Here is an 11,569-nt window from a genome sequence, read left to right on the forward strand (position 1 = left end):
AATATGGTAGCCATGATGTGGAGATGCTGGTGTTGGACTGGGGTGGACAAAGTCATAAGACACCTGACGAAGGAGCAGCGCTCCGAAACCTTGTGATTTTAAATAAACTTGTTGGACTATAACCTGGTGTTGTGTTACTTCTGACTAAAAACAGTCGTCCATCAAGTCTGGGGATTTGTTGGATTTTATAATCCCTCCAGCTTTTCCCATTGTTTTCTCTACTGATACTAATTACACTAATTTCCTGATTCTTTTTAGGCCCTGGTTTACCCTCTCATGTATTGTATGCATACAGTGAGGATAGACACAGAGCAATTCATCTATATCCCCACCATTTCTTCATTTTCCACAATAATTTCATACCCATTTATACTTCTCAAGGGCCAGCGTTTTTTGTAGCTGAGCACTAATACAATATCCAAGTTACAAACTCCTAGCTTGCAAACCAAAGACAAATGCTAACCACTAAAGATTGAAAAAAAACACAACAGGAGCCTACCTCCTTCCCTCTCTGCACTGAACTTTCACCTTCATCAAAGACTCCTTCACTGTTCAATTAGCTGTCACTTATCCTGCAAGCCTTCAGCAATGGTTCTTCTTTCTGCAAGTTCAATGTTCATCCATTATTTCTCAAATGAATCCAATAATGTGTTAGATTAGTTCACACTTACTTTCTTTCGACATTCTCATTAGATTTATTCTGCCATATTTCCCAGCTACATGGACATAGATTTAGGACATCTTACTTGACTTAGGATATTACTTGATTTCAGAGAGTATCACAGTCTGATCCACTCCTATTCCTCAGCCAACATCCACAAACCTTTCACTGGGGATCAGTGCCTGCCAGCGGGGTGGAGGACGGTTCAATTGAGGCATTCAAAATGAATGAGATGGTCATTTGAAAAGGGACAATGTGCAGCATTTTTGTGGACGAGGTAGAAGAATGCCACTCGGTGAGACAGTCATTTTGAAGGATAGCGCAGACACAATGGGTCGAATGGTCTCCTTCTGCTCTGTAACTGCTGTGTGATCTGGTTAACAGGATCCAAGCCAAATGGTGAAGTTTGAACCAGGATGTAGAGATTCTCCCCACTCCCCCAGACGCTAGGTTTGTTCACAGAATGTGGTCTTACTAGTGAAAGAAAATTGATGAGTCAAAACACTGTTGCAAGAGTCAAATTGTGAAAGGGACCTGAGCAAATTTGAACTACAATGAGGTTTTGGGGCAGTGGCGATGCATTCCAGCCCCTGCAGTGCTGACCAATTGCAGAATGATTTCTGTACCAGCTGACACTGTGGACACCCTCTCCTGGGACATCCAGGCACTGACGTAACCATGGAAGAGAAGTGAGGAGTCAGATCTAATGTTTCCCCTCCATGGTCCACTGTCTCGACTATTAATGACCACTTCGTGGAAACTTGTCACTAGCTCCCCCGAAAAGGGAGTTTGGCTCCATGCCAACTCCTGGACAGTAAAGGGTAGGACTCCCACGTGAAGAGTTTCGCACTGGTGACCCCTGCCACCTTGCAATGGCAGAATGGGTTGTTGGGTCTGGACAGTGGACAAGTACCATATACCGGAAGGTGTGCAACGGCAGCCCCTACAGAGGACTGCTCTGTGCGGGGTTGAATGTCATAGGGGGAATTGCTACAAGGTGGCTCAATTTCTAGGGTTAAGGTTCCTGAGCAAAGTTTTGGGCCCATGGCACAGTGTGGAATTCTGTCTCTACAGGGATCAGCTCACACAAAATGCTCCTACTTTTTAAAAAGCAAATCTCCTAGTTTATAAAATTAGGAGAGGTATAGATAAGAGTTGATGGTCAAAATCTTTTCGCCCAGAATTGAAATGTCCACTACTGGGGGGCATGCACTTAAGGTGAGATGGGGAAAGTTCAAAGGTGACATGACAGGCACGTTATTTTTACACAGAGTAATAGATGCCTAGAATATGCAGCCAAGGGTGATGTTAAAGGCAGATACAAAGAGGGGCGTTTAATGGGCTTTTAGATAAGCAAGGAGTGGAGAGATAGGGGCAATGAGCAGGCAGAAGGGACTAGTTTAATTTGGCATCACGTTCAGCACAACATCATGGCCTGTTCCTGTGCTGTATTGTTCTCTGTTCAAAATCATCAACATCTCCGTGGCCATCACATCCTGAGGTGCAACTTGAAAAACCTGACCTCATGACTCAGAGGTGGGAGCAATACCACTGCATCACATAAGCCCTCCTTCAATTAATCAATCGCTGCCTTCCCCTTAACTTTAACCATACAACTGATGTGACATTAACAAACAGTGGGCCATTTGTTAATGTCACATCAGTGAGCAGCTACTTTGGCTTCACTCATTCTTTGCCCCAGAAACCCTGAAACCAGGGTCAGCGATCAATTATTGCCATCGTTTGGCTTTGGACAACTGACAACAAGCTGGAACTAAACGTGTGGAATCTCCAATAAATGCCAATATTCTTTATTCGAGACAACCTACGGTTTCTTACCTTCCAAAATGCCAACAGACTTAAGTAAAGTTTAATGCAATAACTGTCTTCCAGTCTTTTGCTTCAATGAATTGCAAAATACTTTCCCCAGAGTTTGTCAGGATCCACCCTCATTTCCATCTCTACTCTTTGAGTCTATTTCATTTACACTTACGGTTTAATGAATTTACTAGTCTGCACCTTTTAAAAGGACAGTATTATTAGTTACTTTCATTTTCTTCTTGTGCTTAAATAAATCCCCGAATTGAAATATGGAAAAGCAAAAGTGCTAATGTTTTATTGCATTATACCTTTCCATTATTTATCTTGCTCTACTGCAGCCTGCATTCACCCTGTCAGTTTTATTTAGCACTGACTAATGTATTTGAATCTCATCACAGGAAGAGATTAATATCTCACCACCAACCTTACTCCCCACAAGACCTTTTCTGACATTTAAGAACTAACTGGAATGTTTCACAGATGCACATATAAACTTAGAAAAATAAGAATCAGAGGTTTGCAAGAATGAATATTTAAGAATAAATTTTCTCTGTTGAACAGAAACAGCTAACCTGCATTGATATAATGCATTTCATTGCCCCAGGATGTCACATTGCTCAACAGCCAATTAAATATTTCTGAATGGTACTCACTGTAAGAAACACAGCAGCCAGTTAATGGATAAAAGTGACCCATTAAACTCACTTAATTCAACAGTTTCATGTAGAAATGCTTCAAAAACCAGTGCTTGCCTTTGTGCCAACAACCTTGATCACATCAATCCTATCATTCTGCCTTCCACACAGGTGCCTCCTGCGGATTTTCTCACACGTTTAAAGATCACCATTACTTACCCTCATTGCCACCCTTCTTTTCCAATCATTTATTAACCTGAAGTCCCATTTATGAGGTTCCCATGGGTCTCCTCACCACCTCAAGGGTCACACACAAGTCTCAGTGGGAACAAAGGCTGTTGTGAAGGACCCAGAATCTATTTAGAATCAATGGTACCTCAAAGTTACACGGCTGACAGGAAATCTGTTATTCGCAACTGGAGGCTTTTTAAACAAGACTGGGATAAATCAGCATGCAACACAGCCACCGGTGCTGGTCTTCAAAGTTAGTGCCCATTTATCACAGTCAGTTACTAGATCTGAATGTTGCTCTAAGACCTGCCTATAGCAACTGGAGTGAGTTACGGCTCGGACGGGGAGGAGAAATTAGGCTCCATCATTGGAGCAAACAGAACGACGAGAGCCATAAATTCATCACCGTGCATAGGGTGACCATTCGGGCCATTTAATCGATGGGCTGGATTGTACAGGTGGGGCTGGAGGGTTGGGGAGTGGGAGGTGCAAGGGTCTGGCTCAGGTTTTCAATTCCTCTGCTTCTGAAATGGCAGGTAGCCCCCACCCCCCCATGAAGTATTCCCTTGGAGCCAGAGACAGATTACAGGCTTTTTAGGCAGCCAGAGATTGGGCATCATGGGTAGTAGAGGGGTGGGTTTCAGAGGATGAGAGAGGAGGCACAAAGGCTGGGAAAATACTTGTGGGGGGGAGGGGATGACTCACTCATAAATGTGGTAAAAGCCTTCCACTCACCAGCTTATTACAGCAAAGAGGCAGACAAGGAACAGTAAAGATTGACCATTTCAGGACTTGAATATGCTCAGAGAAGGTGAGCTAGAGGGTTTTGTCGTCTGGGGACTGGCTCGGAATGTGCAGGAAAGCTGACAAACACGTCATTTTGTTACACCAGCGTCTGCTGACACCCGGTGTCACATGCAACCATACAGACTCATCATTCAAGAAATGGTTCATCACCACGTTGATAACTGATAGCACCATACGCCAAGGAACTGCACTTGTGCCAAAGAGAAGCACACAATTGGAATGGAGTCGTGTGTGTGTGCGCGCATGCTGAGGGGATTGGGAGGGGAGTGAATCAGGATGGTCATGGGGGTGGGGTGAGGACACAAGTGAGGGGGGACTGAGGACAGGGGTGGGGGCAAATGGTGAAGAGGAAGTGGGGGGAAAGGTGAGGGGGACTGGGGACAGGGTGATGGGGACTGAGGACAGGGGTGATGGGGACTGAGGACAGGGGTGAGGGGGACTGAGGACAGGAGTGAAGGAGACTGAGGACAAGAGTGAAGGGGACTGAGGACAGGTGTGAGGGGCACTGAGGACAGGAGTGAGGGCAGGGCTGAGGGGTAGGAGTGAGGGCAGGAGTGAGTTTGGGAAGGAGAGTGAGGGGGAGATGAAGATTGGGGAAGCAGTCAGAGGGAGTGAAGATGGGGAAGTAAGAATGGGAATGAAGGGAGGGGGTGAGGGAAGGCGGTTGAACGGTTTGTTGCCTACAAAGATCAATGCCATGAAAACTGTAGGCCCCTCTGTCCCCGTGCATTTTTTAGAAATGTGACCTTACATCTCCTTTGCCTCCCATTATCCTTTCTGCCAAACCTTTTAATATGAAGTTGTATTTGCCACTTTCTGCCCATTCTCCCAACATACCTGTATCCTGCAGTCAACAAGTATCACCCTCCATGCATTAGCCACAGCTTCGGGTTTGTCAAATTCTGAATGGTAGAAAATAAACAGCAATAATGACAGCAAAAGGGGTACAACCTGGCTAAAACATGGGACAGAAACATTCTTACTTTGCAATAAAATATCCTTGATGTTTCCAGAAGTTTTTTAAGAAAGCGTCTCCCATTTCTCCACCATGCTTTATGCCCTCTCCCTGACTCACGTCACCCCTTCCCCAGCCATTGTCTTTCAGATAAACAATGAAGCGTAATTAGATTTGATTCCCTACAGTATGGAAACAGGCTATTCGGCCCAACAAGCCCATACCGGCCCTCCAAAGAGTAACCCACCGGACCCATTCCCCTTCCCTATATTAACCCCTGACTAATGCACCTATCGCTAGGGCAATTTAGCATAGCCAAATCACCTAACCTGCACATCTTTGGATTGTGGGAGGAAACGGGAGCACCTGGAGGAAACCCACGCAGATACAGGGAGAATGTGCAAACTCCACACAGTTGCCCAAGGTAGGTTCCTGGCACTGTGAGGCAGCAGTAAATGTATCAGTAAATGCTATGCCCCTCCACAGTAATGAGGGACCTACCATATATGCAATATATAGGTTTGCATAGGTGTAATATGCACAATGCTAAAGAACCATATTAACTTGGAACACTGGGATGCAACTAATGCTGTGTGAGGTACACACAGTAAACGTGCCTGAATTTAAAAATAGATCATTCAGACACAAAGACATGCATGGCTACAGCAGTGTGTGGAGAGCTAAAGAAGTGAAGAAATTGAAAACTAGCTGAGTGGAAATACTTTGAATTTTATTGCAAAAATAAAGGTCAAGAGAACCAGGCGACTCAACCGTTCTGAAATTCAATCATTGTGTGTCTGGATCACAGTTAATACACTATACTTGGATGATGGCTGACTGATCCTCTTAGACATCGTTCACAGCGAGTCTGGGGTCTGAAAAAAACATTGAAATGTTATTGCTGCAAAGAATGAACAACGTAAAACTGTCCTACCTCTTTAAGACTGCTATTCAGGGGTTTGCTGAGCAGTGAGATGTAGGAATCGATGACAGCGCTAACCAAGCCTGGAGTCATTGCTGACAATTGATTGTTAAATTGATGGGAGCGTGCAAAGTCTATAGCTCCCTTTTCAAGGTCAGAAAGAAATCGCCAATTCCTTTGAAAAAAAAAATACCCATTGTTTCACGGTGTGACAGCCAGTTGCCTGAAATGTACACCAATAGAATTCTGCTGGCATTGCTCAGGGCAAGTTAGAAAACGTAAGAGAACACTTGACTCACTCCACTGGACATCTCAAAACTCACAGAAGACAATGAAGTGTAGTCCCAGCTGTGTTGTAGCAAAACCAATCTGTATACAGCAAGCTCCCACAAACAGCAAATTGAGTGGAAAAGAGAAGAAAACAGGGCAGTTTTAAAGGAGGCTTAGGGACAACACAGTCCATCAGTGGACGGCTGATAAGAGTCACAGCAGTCTAAGAAGGGACACTTGTGACAGTAATCAAGCAGTAAAAAAAACACATAAGAGGCTGCATAATCAGCATGTCTAGAATCATGAGTTGCAAAATGTTGAATATTTATGTATTCTATTTACTACATACGCTTGGCAACTTAACTGTGAAAACACTAGTAAATAATAGTCAGAATAATACAGCTAATATAAATGATTGTTTAAAAACAACAGGAAGCAAAACAAATGCAAAGAGAATCGAAAAAGTAGTGTCACAGAGTACGCTAGAGTACGTCTGATGAGTAAATAGAAAGTAATGTGCTTCTAAATTCGACAAAAGTGATCAACCAAACGTTAAATCAAATCGCCAATGAACGTGGAAATAAACAGACTAGAAAGGCAAGGTGAACTTGGTGTCAGTGCCGTATCATTTGAGATTTTGTGGGCAGTGAGAATGTTGTAGCTCAGATTCCAGCCTCTCCAGATGATGTCTCTGCCTTCAGTTTCCTCAGCTCAGAGTCAACTGAGCTGGCGTGAGAATTAAAGACATAGAGACAAGTCAGGAGTAAGAATTCCTGGCTGAAAACCAAAAATGCTGGAATTCACAGCAGATCAGGCAGCATCTATGGAGAGGGCAAGTTAACATTTCGACTCTAGATGCCTCTTTGAAGAGTCAGCTAGACTCGAAACGCTAGTTTGCTCTCTCTCTCTCCATGGATGCTGTCTGACCCGCAGTGATTTCCGACATTTTTTTGCTTTCAGCACAGAATCCAGCATCTGCAGTCATTCGTTCCTACATTCCTGAACAGTTTTAAAAGCACAAGTTCCAAACATGAAGGATGAGACTGTCTGGGAGCTAGTCAGAGGGAACTTAGCAGAAGTGAGAAGGAAGTCCTGCAAGCACTAGTCCTGTCCAATATATACAAGGTATACTCTAATTACGAAGATAAGCATGGAGATAGCCACAATGCAAAGCAAGACACTATTCGGTTGGCCAAGGTGTGGGTTAGGGGGTAGAAGTGTACAATAAAAATGTGGTAGTGACAGAGATTCTAAGTTCAAATATCTTGAAGGTTGGTTATCGGATGCAAGAGTAAGGATATTTCAGAGTATCAGGAGGGGAAATGTTGTTGTGGAACAAGTAACACAGGTAGCAAAAGGGAGGAGGTCCTTTTGCGTGAATACAGGAAGTTAAGAACTACAATTAAAAAAGCAGAACTTTGACGATAGTAATCTCTGGATTCAGTCTCGAGACAAGTGCAATTGAAACAAAGGGTCTCAGTGAGCTAACATCTGGCTGAAAGGCTAGACTGTTAAAAGGAATTTCTTTTCATTGGTACCAGGGTCATTTACCCAACAGGTTTGGCTTGGCACCTCCAGGAATTGATGATCAAATTGCAAGTATTGCTCAGAGCGACCCACGAGAACATTTTAAAAAGACTGATCACTTTGCCACCTTCTCCGAACATGTCTCTTTACCAGATATAAAAACATTGAGACTGGGGGATAAAACGAATGGTGGCTGATGGTCACGTATCATTCATTTGGGGAGTGTGCCTTTTTGTTTTCTATTTAAGGTGCGAAGGCACAAAGACGAATGCGCTGACTGACCTAACGGCTGGAGCAAGGGAGCAGGTTACGTGATAAACTCACTGGGAATAGAATTGATGACAGTTCACAAGCTGGTGAAACACTGGCAGCAGTGCTGGGATAGCAAGGAGCTGTATCAATGGGATAAGCCCCATCTGAACTGCTTCACACCCCAAAGTCCCAAAGGAGATGGGGAGGAGATTGTCGATTCATTGATGGTGATCTTTCAGGATTCACTAGAGTCAGGGAGGAATGGCAGAGGACTGGAAAATGGCAAAGGTAACACCCCTTTTAAGAAGGGAGGGAGGCAGAAGTCAGCAAACTGTCGACTGGTCAGTCTGACCTCAGTCCTAGGTAAGGTTATTGAGGACGAGATGTGGAGTATGTGAGAGTGCATGGTAAAATAGGGCTGATTCATTTGGCTTTCTAGAAGGCCTTTGATAAGGTGCTGTACAGGAGGCTGCTAGGCAGGGGCAAAGTGCTGGCATGGGGAAGAGGATTGGCTGACTAGCAGAAGGCAGCGGGCAGGGATGAAGTGCTTTTGTTCAGGATGGCCGCTGGACTAGTGGAATTCTGCAGGGATCCGTGTTGGGATGACCACTAATCATCCTATACACTAATGATCTGACAAAGGAACTGAGGGCATTGTTGTTAAGATTGCTGATGACACAAAGATAGGTAGTGTTGAGGAAGTGAGGAAGCTGCAGAAGCACTTGGACAGGCTAGGGAGGGAGCAAAGAAGTGGCAGATGGAATACAACATGGAGAAGTGTGAGATTATATACTTTGGTAGGAATTACAGAGATATGGACATTTCCTAAATGGGGAAAGGCTTTGGAAAGCTAGTGTACAAAAGGACTTTTGTGTTCTAGTTTCAGGATTCTCTTAAGGTTAACCTGTTGGCAGTTAGGAAGGCAAATACAATGTTCGCACTCATTTCAAGAGGGCAAGAGTACAAGAGCAGAGTTATATTACTGAGGCTGTATAAGGCTCTGTCAGACCGCATTTGAATATTGTGAGCAGTTTTGGGTCTGTATCTAAGGAAGGATATGCTGGTGTTGGAAGAAATCCAGTGAAAGTCCATAAGAAGTTTCCCAGGGATGAAGGGCTTGTCATAAGAGGAGTGGTTGAAGTCTGTACTCGATGGAGTTTAGAAGGACGAGATGGAATCTGATTGAAACTTGGAATACTGAGAGGCCTGGAGAGAGTGGACATGGAAAAGGAGACATTTCCACTAGTCAGAGAGACTAGGACCCGAGGGCACAGTTTCAGAGTGAAGGGTCAACCCTTTAGAACTGAGATGAGGAAGGATTTTTTTAACCAGAGGGTGGTGAATCTGTGGGACTCATTGCCACCGAGGGCTGAGGAGGCCAAGTCAATGGGTGTAGTTAAGACAGAAAAATGTAGGTTCTTGATTGGTAGTTATAAGCAGAAGGCAGGAAAATGAGGTTAAGAAATATATAGTTTCATAGTAATAGAAGCAGGAGTAGGCCATTTGGCCCATCGAGCCTTCTCCGCCATTCATGAAGATCATAACTGATCTTCATCTTAGCTCCTCCTACCTGCATTATCCCCATAACCTTTAATTCTCCAACCATGCAAAAACCCATCCAACTGTGTCTTGAATATATTTAATGAAGCTGCCTCTACTGCTTCCTTGGGCAGAGAATTCCATAGATTCACTACTCTCTGGGAAAAACCGTTCCTCCTCATCTCTGTCCTAAATCTATTCCCCCCTAATCTTGAGGCCGTGTCCCCTAGTCCTAGTCTCACCCATCATCAGAAACAACTTGTCTACCTCTATCTTATATATCACTTACATAAATGTATATGTTTCTATAAGATCCCCTCTCATTCATTCTAAATTCTAGCGAGTACAGTCCCAGGCAGCTCAACCTCTCCTCATAGGGTAACACCTTCACTCTGGAATCAACCTGGTGAACTCCACTGCACAGCCTTCGACGCCAGTATATCCTTCCTCAAGTAAGGGGACCAAAACAGCACTGGGAAATATTCAGCACAGCATCCAGAGTGCAGGAAAACTATATTCTGCTAACATACAAGAGCAAACCAAACACAGATGCATCACCCTGGATGAACAACGACAAAGGAATAATTGACGGTGAGGAAAGGGACATATTCTCCTCTACAGTCAATGCACTAAATGGAAGGCAAGAGGGAATATGAAGAGGTAAGTTAAACAAATAATTAGGAAAGCAAAGATAAACAGTTTAATTAAATTGCAAATGACAACAAAACATTCTTTCAAAGCCTAAGTAGAAAAGGGGAATTCAGGAATGGCAATGGGACCACTGAAGGGGAGAGTGGATACAATCATAGACAAGAATACAAGTACTTACTTTGTTTCTGTACATACCAGGGAGACAACCAAGCAAGCATGGAATTGGAAGTTGATTGGAAATGATTTAACCATACTAAAACAAATTAAAGAGGAAGATAAATAATTCATATTCAAAGTGGATAAAAACTTGGCAGGTTACTTCTTTGCATTTTAAAAAGATCAAGATGAAAAGAGAACTGAGACACTAATACACATACTTAATAATTCATATAAAAAAAGCGAAGTGTGTCTAAGGACTGCCAGATGGCTAAGGTTGTATCAATAGGAAAGGTCCAGGAACTACATACTAGTCAGTTTAATGAAGACAGGCCAGGATCGGAATCCCTAAAAAATGGCAAACAGTAAAACATCTAGAAATCAAAAATATTACAAATGAATGTTAAGCACAGATTCCAAAAAGACAAGTCTGATCAACGTTATTGAATTTTACAAGGAACTAACAGAGACAGAGACAAAGAAAATTCAGTATAATTAAGAAATCAGGATATCCGAAAGGTCTTCAATAAGACACCACAAATGACAAATTAACAAAGTCTAATTTTTGGGAGGAGGTGGGGGTGTAGGAGAGACAGAAGCTATTTGGCAGAGTCCAGTATTAAAAGGAGTTGCTGGCAAATTCTTTGAATTACTCTCTTCCTGAATTGTGAGAACAGTGGTTCGGGATAGATCTTTGGTGGGATGGGGACAGAGAGAGGTTACATTCTGACTAAGCAGTTTTGCGGGTGGAAACTTTTGTTAATTTAACTTACCATCCATTGTTAGCTTTCTGCTAGACAGCTGTCGATGACAGTAATCCCTATCGACTTTCAACATCATTGAACTATCCATGTTCAGCGTCTATGATTACATTGGTGAGGGGATGGTACAAACAGGATAATTCGCAGAAGATAAAATTAAAAAGTTTTAATTCAACCTTCCCATCCATGGCAGAGCCATCAAAATTCTGCTCTTGCTGTCTTTTCATCAACTAGATTTACCTTTCAATACTGACAGTCAGAAAACAGCTTTTTTTTTATTCCTAATGAAGGGCTTTTGCCCGAAACGTCGATTTTACTGCTCCTCGGATGCTGCCTGAACTGCTGTGCTCTTCCAGCACCACGAATCCAGAATCTGATTTC

At 43.3% G+C, this 11,569-nt stretch overlaps 1 long non-coding RNA gene across 2 annotated transcripts; it reads right to left on the minus strand.

The window, feature by feature from the left end:
• Positions 1-5,851: 5,851 nt before the first annotated feature.
• LOC148146798 (uncharacterized) lies at positions 5,852-11,569 on the minus strand. 2 transcript variants are annotated; one of them, XR_015760351.1, is made up of 4 exons: positions 11,429-11,569; positions 11,201-11,288; positions 10,450-10,524; positions 5,852-5,985 (listed from the first exon to the last, which is right to left on the minus strand). It is a non-coding gene; the product is annotated as an uncharacterized LOC148146798 (long non-coding RNA). The 2 variants fall into 2 exon arrangements; XR_015760350.1 differs by lacking the exon at positions 11,429-11,569 and having other exon boundaries at positions 11,201-11,408.

The sequence above is a fragment of the Chiloscyllium plagiosum genome, unplaced genomic scaffold (genome assembly GCF_037043375.1).
Source record: "Chiloscyllium plagiosum isolate Xiang-an unplaced genomic scaffold, Cpla_swu_hap1 HiC_scaffold_19, whole genome shotgun sequence".
In the NCBI taxonomy this organism is placed as follows: domain Eukaryota; kingdom Metazoa; phylum Chordata; class Chondrichthyes; order Orectolobiformes; family Hemiscylliidae; genus Chiloscyllium; species Chiloscyllium plagiosum.